This window comes from Brassica napus, chromosome C2 (assembly GCF_020379485.1).
Source record: "Brassica napus cultivar Da-Ae chromosome C2, Da-Ae, whole genome shotgun sequence".
NCBI lineage: Eukaryota > Viridiplantae > Streptophyta > Magnoliopsida > Brassicales > Brassicaceae > Brassica > Brassica napus.
Window position 1 is genome coordinate 11,922,816 of NC_063445.1, and position 11,820 is coordinate 11,934,635.

General features: G+C 45.8%; 1 non-coding gene across 1 annotated transcript; it reads left to right on the forward strand.

Annotated features, from left to right (window-relative positions):
- Nucleotides 1-626: 626 nt before the first annotated feature.
- On the forward strand, nt 627-730 carry LOC125582723. Its single transcript, XR_007320179.1, has one exon. It is a non-coding gene; the product is annotated as a small nucleolar RNA R71 (small nucleolar RNA).
- Nucleotides 731-11,820: the final 11,090 nt, after the last annotated feature.

The window sequence follows — 11,820 nt, forward strand, 5'->3', positions numbered from 1 at the left end:
GCTCATATCCAATGTGCTTCTCACTTCTAGTTTGGGACTCCAAGATCTGTTTCAACATTGCATCAGTGCTACTCTCTTGTAGAGTAGAAGTAGAAGATCCGGCTTGGCCTTGTGTAGACTGATTTCCTTTGGAGGGGAGACCTTGAGAGTAGTTTTGTCTAGCATGGTAACCACCTTGTTGGTTGTTGTAGAAGGGCTTTTGTTGGTAGCTGTTGTACTGAAAGTTAGGCTCCTTCTTGTACCATGTCCCATTAGCATTCACAAAACAAAGCTCTTCTTGACCTTCTAAAGCATCAACTTCATTATGCACAACAATCCCTTCTTGTTTCTGCTCACCAACAAAGTTCACCTTCTCTTGTTTAGCTCTATCCAAGAGAAGCATATTCATCTTGTCTTGTAGAGCTTTTAACTCTCTCTCGGTGTTTGTGTCATCACCTCCACTGCCTATGTTGCTTCTATCATGCTCATCACTGTAGACTGAATTACTCTTAGCCATATTCTCTACAAGCTCCAAAGCATCTGCTTCACTTCTCCCCAAGAAGAAACCATTGCTACCAGTATCAAGTTGGCTTCTAAACTTAGGCAAAGCACCTCTGTAGAAAGTACTAAGCAAACTCTCCATATTGAAGCCATGATGAGGACATTGAGAGATGTAGCTGTTGAACCTTTCCCATGCTTCTCCAAAGCCTTCAAGATTCCTTTGATGAAATCCAGAGATTTATCCAAGTTGTTGTTGAAGTAGAGAAGAACTTGGTGAGGAAAGCTTTCTTGCATTCATCCCATGTAGTGATTGAATCTCTTGAAAGACTCTTCTCCCATATCTGAGCTTTGTCTCCCAAAGAGAATGGAAACAACCTTAGCTTAAATGCATCTTCAGAGACACCATTGATCTTTGTTGTTCCACACAGCTTATCAAAGTTATCCAAGTGGTCTAGTGGATCCTCCAAGGCAAGACCATGGTACTTGTTGCTCTGGATCATCTTTATCAAGCTTGACTTGATCTCAAAGTTGTTGTTTTCCACAGCTGGTGCTCTGATGCCAGCTCTATGCCCATAGATATTGGGCTCATCATGGGTGCCAATAGCTCTAGCTTGGCACTGTGGGTGTTGTGGCCTAAGGTTTACAGCTCCTTGGCCAATGCCTTCTCCATCTTGAGGCTAATTCTGATGTTGATCCATCACAAACCCCAATCTGTCTAAGTGAGCCTGTTGCTCTTCTTCTCTCCTCTTCCTTGCAATCTCCCTTTCAAGTGCTCTAATGTCTTCAACTCTTGGAACTAGGTCTGTTGGGCCTCTGCTCCGCAAGTTCATGCACCTGAGATACAAAAGAGATAGGAAAGAGAATCAGTAACTAGATATAAGAAAGATAATGTTGGGGTTGAAAACGGTTGCGACGAAGTTAACGTCCAAATCCCCGAAGAAGAAAACGAAAAAAACCTTCATCGACAAATACTTTTTCGAAATAGATTCTTCCTTGCGAAAAGTTTTGCGGAGGAAATGCGAGTCATCGGAAAAGAGCTCGAAAAGGGTCGCTACGCAGCGACCGAACGCGTGTTCCGCTCAGTCGCTACATAGCGACCGAGCTCGACCCAAAGCTCGGCCGCTGCTCTTCCGATACGTCGATACGACATTAGTCCATGCATTCTCGTCTACCCTTCGATGCTATCTCCCGAAGACCGTAGCGAACCCATTTCACGTTCCCCGCCATTCTAAGTTGTCGATCAAACTTTACCGTACAAACCGCGGAAAGTTCGTTCTTTATCGAAAGAAGCCGTAATAAACGCTTCGAGTCAGAAGACGGCCCAAAGGGACCTAAGACATGACTCGAGGCCCAACTTACGATTTCTTAACCAACAGCCCATGAGCCGCATGACGGTTTACGCTTGGTTCGCAAGGAAAGATAAATGTCAAGTTTCCGCGGATAAATACGAAATTTTGAAGATAATTACAAAGATCGGAAAAAATGGAATATCTCCATTTTTATGCTATGGTGGCTTAAGGGCAGAAGATGAAAAGCGTAAACCGACCTAGGAGCCAGTATATAAGGAGTCCTAGGCGAGAGGCATGAAGGGAACTTTTCTCAGAGCAAACTTAGCACTTAGAGCAATTAGGCATATTTCTGTTTTTGTTATTCGAGCTGCGACTCAACTAGGTTATTGCCGTCTTAGGGTTTAGAACTAGAAATATCGCCGATAGCTCTCGTAGCCAAGGCTTTTACCTTGTTGTAACGCTCAAACGCGAATTCGGAATAAGATCTACTTTGCCCTCTTTTCGATTTCTTATATTTTATCGTTGTCATTATTGTGTTCTGATTGCTTGGCGTGTGGTATTAGCAGATATCCGAGACCTCTGGGAAATTAGGGTTTTCCTAGTTTCCTTATTTAAACGAAAATCGACAGTGCGAATTTCGGTTCCCACAGATAAAACTTAGTCTCAAGTAAGGACCAAATCTTAATGTCAAAATCAACTTAGAATTGGCAACGGCGCCAAATTTGAAATGGACATTTCAAGGGTCCAAGGTTCAAATCAAAGTAGTATTTTAGATGTCAATCCATTTCTAAATATTTCAATTCAAAGAGAATTCAGGTTCATACTTAAGCTAAATGCATTTAATGTAATGAGGTGATTTGATTAAGCTAACAAGGTTCTAACACAATTAACTAGCAACTTTCAAGCAAATGGATAAGGGAGGAGTCATGGGTGTAGGAATTTGATTTCAGATGACTAAGATTTAATCTAAAATGACAAAGATTCAATCAACACAATTCTCTAAGTGTAGAGAAAACAAGATATGATCCATTCCAACAATGACCTCTCGAGTGGTCCGCGGCCAATCCACTCCAACAATGACCTCTCGGGTTGAAATCCTCGGACTGCACCAGTCCGCAGTTTGTGTCCGTAGTTCGTCTGCACCAACCTCGACCTTACTGCCTCGAATCCGCGGACGATAGCCTCGAATCCGCGGACCGCTATCGTCCGCGCCCATCGTCTGTTGGAGTAAAAAACGGTTACGACGAAACTAACATTCATATGTCCGAAGAAGTAAGTGAGAATATTTCTACGACAAATATTCTTTCGAAAAAGATTTGTTTTTACAAAGAGCCTTGCGGAGAAAACATGTTCGCGAAACATCAGAGATAGCGACCGAGCACGTGCACATTTCGATCATTACGAAGCGATCGAGCTTTCCCGAAATGTCGATACAACACGAATCCATGCATTCTCGTCTACTCTTTAATGCTATCTCCCAAAGACCGTAGCAAGCCTATTTCATGTTTCTCATCATTTGAAGTCATCAGTCGGACTTTACGATAAAAACCGCGGAAAGTTCATTTTTATCGAAAGAAGCCGTAATAAACGTTTCGAGTCAAAAGACGGCCCAAAGAGACCTAAGACGTGACTCGAAGCCCACTTACGATTTCTTAACCAAAAGCCCATAAGCCGTACGACGGCTTATGCTTGGTTCGCAAGGAAAGATAAATGTCAAGTTTCCACGGATATATACGAAGTTTTCGAAGATAATTACGAAGATCGGGAAAAATGGAATATCTCCATTTTTAAGCTATGACGGCTTAAGGGCAGAAGAGGAAAAGCGCAAACCGACCTAGGAGCGAGTATATAAAGAGTCCTAGGCGAGAGGCAAAGAGGACTTTTGGACAGCAAACTTAGCACTTAGAGCAATTTTAGGCAATTTTCCATTTTTGTTATTCGAGCTGCGACTCAATTAGGTTTTTGCCGTCTTAGTGTTTTTAGAACTAGGAATTTCGCCGACAGCTCTCGTAGCCCAGGAACTTACCTTGTTGTAAACGCTCAAACGCAGATTCAGAATAAGAACTATCTTGCTCTCTGTTTTGATTTCTTGTTTTATTACTGTTCTCGTTTTGTGTTCTGATTGCTTGGCGTGTGGTATTAGCAGATATACGGGACCTCTGGGAAACTAGGGTTCTCCTACTTTCCTAATTTAAACGGAAATCGACAGTGCAAATTTCGGTTCCCACAGTTTGGCGCTAGAAGGAGGGGGGGGGGTACGGATCAATCTAACCCGCGAAAGCCACTCAACGATTAGAAACGATATGCCAGACTCGACATGCGCGAACATCATCTCGTTCAAGGGGGGAGCAACGGTCGATCAGGCCAAACCTCGTAACGATCTCCTTGTTATCGAGCTAACAATTCATGACATCGATATCGCTAGGGTATTAATCGACACTGGAAGTTCCGTTGATATCAGCTTCAAAGATACTCTCAAAAAGATGGAGATCGATCCATCTGAAATCATAGAAAATCCTAGCCCACTATTGGGACTCTCGGGAGAAACCACCATAGCTTTCAGATCGATTAATCTCGCAGTCAAAGCTGGGACCATGACGAGAGTCACAGAGTTTCTAGTCGTAGACCGTCCCGCATCTTACAACGTTATCATGGGAACGCCATGGTTGAATTCCATGTGCGCGATCCCATCAACGTACCACCTTTGCCTCAAATTTCCAACTCCTAACGGAATCGAGGTAATATGGGGAAATCCGAGAGTATCGCGGGTGTGTTTCGCCGCAGAACAAAAACGAAAAAGACCAGACCTCGAAACCATTCCTAGAAAGGTGAAGAAAATGGTCTCCGACGAAAACACCCGAAGTCGGAATTTAGCGGAACTCTTCTGGCAGTCCCGTAAAATCGTGGCCCTAGAAGAAATACGCGAACCAACTTGCGAACCCGTGGTGACAGTGCGTCTCGACGAAGCATTCCCAGAACGGTGTGTCGAGATCAGAGCCAATCTCCGCGAGCCCTTGAGGACAGAACTCATAACCTGTATGAAAAAGAACCTTAATACTTTCGAATGGGCTGCGGAGGATATGCCAGGGATCGACATTAGCATAACATGTCACGAACTGAATATCGATCCGACTTTCAAACCAGTCAAACAAAAAAGACGTAAGCTAAGGCCCGAACGCGCTTCAGAAGTGAACGACGAGGTCGAAAAATTGCTTAAAGTCGGATCAATAACAGAAGTGAGATATCCAGACTGGCTCGCCAATCCCGTAGTAGTCAAAAAGAAAAACGGGAGTGGCGAGTCTGCGTGGACTTTACTGATCTTAACAAAGCCTGTCCAAAGGATAGTTTCCCTCTACCGCACATCGATCGGCTGGTCGAAGCAACGGCGGGAAACGAAATTTTGTCTTTCATGGATGCCTTCTCGGGTTACAATCAAATTATGATGAATCCCGACGATCGCGAAAAAACTGCATTCATTACTGATCGCGGAACTTATTGCTACAAGGTTATACCATTCGGCCTCAAAAAGGCTGGCGCAACTTACCAACGACTCGTAAACCATATGTTCTCCGAACAACTCGGTAAAACGATGGAGGTCGATATCGACGACATGCTCGTCAAATCCCTCCAAGCAAAAGATCACGTATCACATCTCGAGGAATGTTTCGCACAACTAAATTCCCATAACATGAAGCTTAACCCTGCAAAATGCAGATTCGCCGTAGCATTGGGAGAGTTCCTCGGTTACCTAGTGACATACCGCGGTATCGAAGCTAATCCAAAACAAATCAACGCATTGATCGAGATGGCTTCACCCAAGAATAAGCGGGAAGTCGAGAGGTTGACCGGTAGAGTCGCAGCACTTAACCGATTTATTTCACGGTTTAACGAACAAGTGTTTGCCTTTCTACGATATCCTACGGGGAAATAAAAAATTCAAATGGGCGGAAAAGTGCGAAAACGCTTTCCAACAGCTGAAACGATACTTAGCTACTCCTCCAGTCCTCGCAAAACCCGTGGATGGGGAACCTTTGGGCTGTGAGCGGCGTCTTGATCAGGGAAGAGCTCGGCGAACAGAAACCTATTTTCTATATAAGCAAAACCTTGCTGGATGCTGAATCCAGGTATCCGCAAATGGAAAATTTAGCATGCGCAGTCGTAACATCGGCGCGGAAGCTAAGACCATATTTCCAATCCCACACGATCGTAATCCACACGACCTTCCCCATACGGACAATTCTGCATAGCCCGAGCCAGTCGGGCCGACTTGCCATATGGGCAGTCGAGTTGAGCGAGTGCGATATCGAGTACCGGCCAAGAACGAGTGCAAAATCACAAGTGCTCGCAGACTTTTTAGTCGAACTACCAACAGGGACCGTAACCAACGAGGAACCAAATTCCACCTGGCTCCTTCACGTCGACGGATCATCATCCAATCAAGGATCGGGCATCGGAATCCGCCTCACATCTACGACCAGTGAGATCGTGGAACAATCGTTCAGGCTGGAATTTCAGGCCTCCAACAACGAGGCCGAGTACGAAGCACTCGTCGCAGGGCTGCGTTTAGCTCATGGCTTGAAGATACGCAACATCCACGCTTACTGTGATTCCCAGCTAGTTGCAAGTCAATATAGCGGAGAATATGAAGCACGGGACGAAATAATGGACGCGTATCTCAAACTGGTCCAAAATCTAGCCCAAGAATTTGACTGCTTCGCTCTTACGCGAATCCCCCGGTCCGAAAACATCCAGGCCAATGCTCTCGCGGCCCTGGCGTCAAGTTCCGACCGAGGTCTTAAAAGAGTAATTCTGGTCGAATTCATCGAATACCCAAGTATCGGACCACCAATCGTCGTCAACCTCATCGGGGATCAAGACGGCGAGGAAGAGGAAGTTGCAATACGGCCGGAACCGGAGCAATCCGATTACGGCTATGATACCCCATTGCTGCAAACGATTCGAGCCTACATCACCGAAGGAAAATTACCTCCCGAAAAATGGGCGGCCCGCAAAATCCGAACGCAGGCTGCGCGCTACGTAACGGTCGACGGCGAAATTTACAAATGGAGATTCTCTGGACCACTCATGACGTGTCTGGAAGGAGAGAATGCGAGAAAAGATATGGAGGAAGTTCATTCTGGGTCCTGCGGAAACCATTCCGGTGGAAGGTCACTAGCACTGAAAATCAAACGCCATGGATACTACTGGCCAACGATGATCGGAGATTGCGAGAAATTCGCACGAAAATGCAAAAAATGCCAAAGGCATGCTCAAACCATCCGACAACCAGTCGAAGTCCTTTCCTTCATCACGTCGCCATATCCCTTCATGCGCTGGGCCATGGACATTGTCGGACCTCTTTACAATTCAAAGCAAAAGCGTTTCCTCTTAGTCCTCACTGATTTCTTCTCAAAATGGGTAGAGGCAGACTCATACGCAAGTATAAAAGATGTCCAAGTTGAAAATTCGTATGGAAAAACATCATCTGTAGACATGGAGTTCCTTACGAGATCATAACCGATAACGGGTCTCAGTTCATCCTCACCCGATTCGAAGCATTCTGCGAGAAATGGAAGATACGACTAAACAAGTCATCTCCCAGGTATCCGCAATGCAACGGACAAGCCGACACAATCAATAAGACCATTCTTGATGGACTTAAGAAACGCCTAGAGGCTAAAATAGGCAGGTGGGCCGACGAACTCGAGGGAGTCCTCTGGTCGCATCGCACCACCCCGAGGCGAGCAACGAGAGAAACGCCTTTCACTCTCATATACGGAACGGAATGCATGATTCCCGCAGAAGTCAAGTTCTTCGGTGTTCGAAGAAGATTACTACCCGAACGAGAAGAGCTTAATAACGCCATGCTCTTAGACGATGTTGACCTCGTTAACGAGTGCCGGGACCGAGCATTCATTCGAATCCAAAATTACCAACATGCAGCCGCAAAATATTATAATTCCAACGTACGGAATCGCAGATTCAACGAAGGGGATTTGGTCCTTCGCAAAGTCTTCCAAAACAACGCCAAACAAAACGCGGGTAAACTTGGAGCAAACTGGGAAGGACCCTACAAGATCGAAAAAGTCGTTTGACCAGGTTCCTACGAAATAGCCAACATGCAAGGCGTAAAAATTCCGAGAACCTGGAACGCAATGCATCTCAAAAAATACTATCACTAAACAAACCACTTCACAACTATCGAACTACGAGACGGCTTGATCTCCATAAGGAGTACGTAGGCAGTTTCTCGAAAAACGAATTCAGCTGTCCCCCCTCACTAAAAAGGGGGGAGAGTGGGTACATATACTCGTATACTCTCAATTTCGAAACTGTGGGACCATGTCCTCGATGTTTCTGGAACTTTTTAACCAAGCAAATCATCTTCATCCGCAAATTATTTTCGAGTCCTGAAAAAACTCAAAAATAAACCAGTCGTTAGAAAAAAAAATCAACCTTTGGCATTACGAGACGTCGCAAAAAACTCCTAAAGAGTTGTTTCCCGGCTGACAAAACGAAACCCTCGTCACGAAAAACAATATACACGTTAAACGTCTCAGCAAAACACGTATTTTTCGCAAAGACCCAAACGGCAATATCTACCACCAAATTCGTTGCTGATCACATCGAACTCTTAAACGTCCTAAACTGACATAGCCATCTCACGAAGATGACTCTCGTACATCCGACACAAGGATAATAGCGCTATAAAAGAAATCTGAAATTTTGGTCTAGCACTTCCAGTTGGCTTAAAAATTGTCTCTGGAAAGATGCTCGATTCGTATCAGACAAGTCGTATAAGCCGAGAAGCTATCGCGGACTTTAAATCGGTACGAATCAGGTTAAAATCGCAACAGATAAATCGATAGCCGGCTAGGCACCGCATAAATCTTAAAACCGAAAGTAAACCTAGTTCTTGCCCTAAACCCAGCGCACTGGTCTCTAACATCTCAAGGCATGATATCAAAAAGATACGAGATCCTAAACCATGCCTCTATGCTTATACTCAACATCTTCAGATATCCCGCGAAATCTAGATCTCGCGGAAAAACTCTCGAAACAGATCGCGAACAAAGCATTTCACATCGAAGAAGGATATGAGACGACAACTCATCATCTTCCTTCCACACCGTATGCTAACTCACGAAAACGCAAATTGATCATCCTTTCATAAAAAGAAAGCCGCAAAGCGGCAGGGATTCAAAGCCACAAACGACCAGTCCCGAAACTTGAAATAAAGCCATTTAAGGCCAAAACATCAACACAAAAAAAAAATCTCTCACTAGAGATCGAAACCATGGTCATCTTCTAAACTCAAGCCTCTTAGTCGCCCATCGCTTCGTCCAACACGGGGCAGCGTCACCTCCGTTTTCCCCGACCACGGGATTTTTCCCCTCTGGATCTTCTGAACACGTCGGAAGGAAGCACGCGGATTTCAGGTCAGCCAGGACGAGATCGAAATCTCCATCCACGGCCGCCGAATCCCCCTTGCAATCGGACAACCTGATCGCTTCGGCCTCTAAAGACGGAGGTGTCTCGCTCTGGAGCGCCCGAACTACGGCCATCCCGCCCTCTACAGTCGCCAAGGCCAAATCCCTGCTGCGGATGCACTCGAGGGAGCCAAGAAATGCAGAGATCTTCGCCAAATGAGCCTGGAACTCGGTGCGGAGCGGGTCCTTGACCTCTTCGATCCCGCGGCTCGCCGCCCCTACGTTGCTCTCGATCTGACGCTGAAGTCGACGCACCTCCTTAAGCAGAGAGCTCGCCGTCTTCCCAAGGTCCCTCTCGAGCTCCCCGATCTCGACCTCGAGCTCCCCGATCTCGATCTCAAGGGTTCTTGACAGATTTCAGCATGGCTTCAATTTCAGACCATCTGCCTTGCATCTCCGTTAACTCCCCCGCAAGACGACTGGCCTCAGAACCACACTCGCTGATCATCCCGTCGAGCAGCGACATGAACTGCGAGACAAGAGAACAGTTAGAAATACGAAACGAAGCAAGGCTAAAAAAAAAATGGAAATATCCAACGAGCCAATCGTAAAAATCCAAAGTGAGGGACGAACCTTTCCGCGATGTTCCGACGAGCCTCCTTGCTGCGAAGATTCCCCATCACCGCCCTTGGTGAACTTCCTCTTCCGGCCCTTAGGCTGAGCGACCGGAGCAGCGCTGGGAGCACGCAGCGCTAGGACGATCTCTTTCCTAACCGGAGGAGGAGGCATAGACTCGGCAGCCCTCTCTTTGTCCTCGACATGAATCGGAGTCGTAGACGATCTGGCGGGATGAACCAAAGGATCCGGAACACACGGAACGCTCGCATCAAAAAGAGTTCCTGCGTTCTGCAGAACCTGAACCTCAGCTCCATGATCCGGAGCAACGGCCAGAGCAGAAGAGGATGGGAACTCGGCACCAGCTTGAACTGGCTCCTTTTCGGCTTTGCGGCGAGCTAATTTCTCTCGGAAGGAAAGATTGCCGGCGATGCAAGATGGCGCCTCAACGGAGGAAGCCAGAAACGGAGCTTGGGAGGTGGCTTCGCCCATCTCAACGTCGGAACTTCTATTTTCACCTTGGGAAGAAAACATGTTGAAAGCTAGAGTTTAGGAGAGAAACTAGAAAGGATTTGAAGGAAGGAAAGTGTGAAAGAAATGAGTGAATGGAGCTCACTACTTATAGAAATATGAGCTTAGGATTTCGATTTCAGAATGTGAACTTCGTCCGGTACGCCTATCTTTGCCTAAATCGCCAAACCGCACGCTAGAATCTCATCCTGACCCACGATTCTAACGAGCTGGGGGGCTAACTGTTGGGGTCAAAAACGGTTTCGACGAAATTAACATTCAAATGTCCGAAGAAGTAAGTGAGAATATTTCTACGACAAATATTCTTTCGAAAAAGATTTGTTTTTACAAAGAACCTTGCGGAGAAAACACGTTCGCGAAACATCGGAGAAAGACCCGAATAAGGTCGCTGCGTAACGACCGAACACGCATATTGCTCGGTCGCTACGTAGAGACCGAGCTCAAGCCAAGCTCGGTCTCGATCGTTACGAAGCGATCGAGCTTTCCCGAAACGTCGATACGACACGAATCCATGCTTTCTCGTCTACTCTTTAATGCTATCTCCCGAAGACCGTAGCAAGCCCATTTCATGTTTCTCGTCATTTGAAGTCATCAGTCGGACTTTACGATAAAAACCGCGGAAAGTTTGTTTTTATCGAAAGAAGCCGTAATAAACGTTTCGAGTCAAAAGACGGCCCAAAGAGACCTAAGACATGACTCGAAGCCCACTTACGATTTCTTAACCAAAAGCCCATAAGCCGTACGACGGCTTATGCTTGGTTCGCAAGGAAAGATAAATGTCAAGTTTCCGCGGATATATACGAAGTTTTCGAAGATAATTACCAAGATCGGGAAAAATGGAATATCTCCATTTTTAAGCTATGACAGCTTAAGGGCAGAAGGGGAAAAGCGAAAATCGACCTAGGAGCGAGTATATAAGGAGTCCTAGGCGAGAGGCAAAGAGGACTTTTGGACAGCAAACTTAGCACTTAGAGCGATTTTAGGCTATTTTCCGTTTTTGTTATTCGAGCTGCGACTTAATTAGGATTTTGCCATCTTAGGGTTTTTAGAACTAGGCATCTCGCCGACAGCTCTCGTAGCCCAGGCACTTAACTTTTTGTAAACGCTCAAATGCAGATTCGGAATAAGAACTATCTTGCTCTCTGTTTCGATTTCTTGTTTTATTACAGTTCTCGTTTCGTGTTCTGATTGCTTGGCGTGTGGTATTAGCAGATATCCGGGACCTCTAGGAAACTAGGGTTCTCCTACTTTCCTAATTTAAAAGGAAATCAACAGTGCGAATTTTGGTTCCCACATCGTCCGCGACTTGACCTTCCACTACTGCAGACTGACCTTGTTCGCAGTTTCAGTCCGCGGCCGACCCATCTCCATGGCTTTTGTCATGTTTGCTTGTCCAAATCTCCAAACTTCAACCTGAGCCTCTCCAAACCTGAAATACCACATATGCATATGCTATGCACCAAACTCTAAATGAA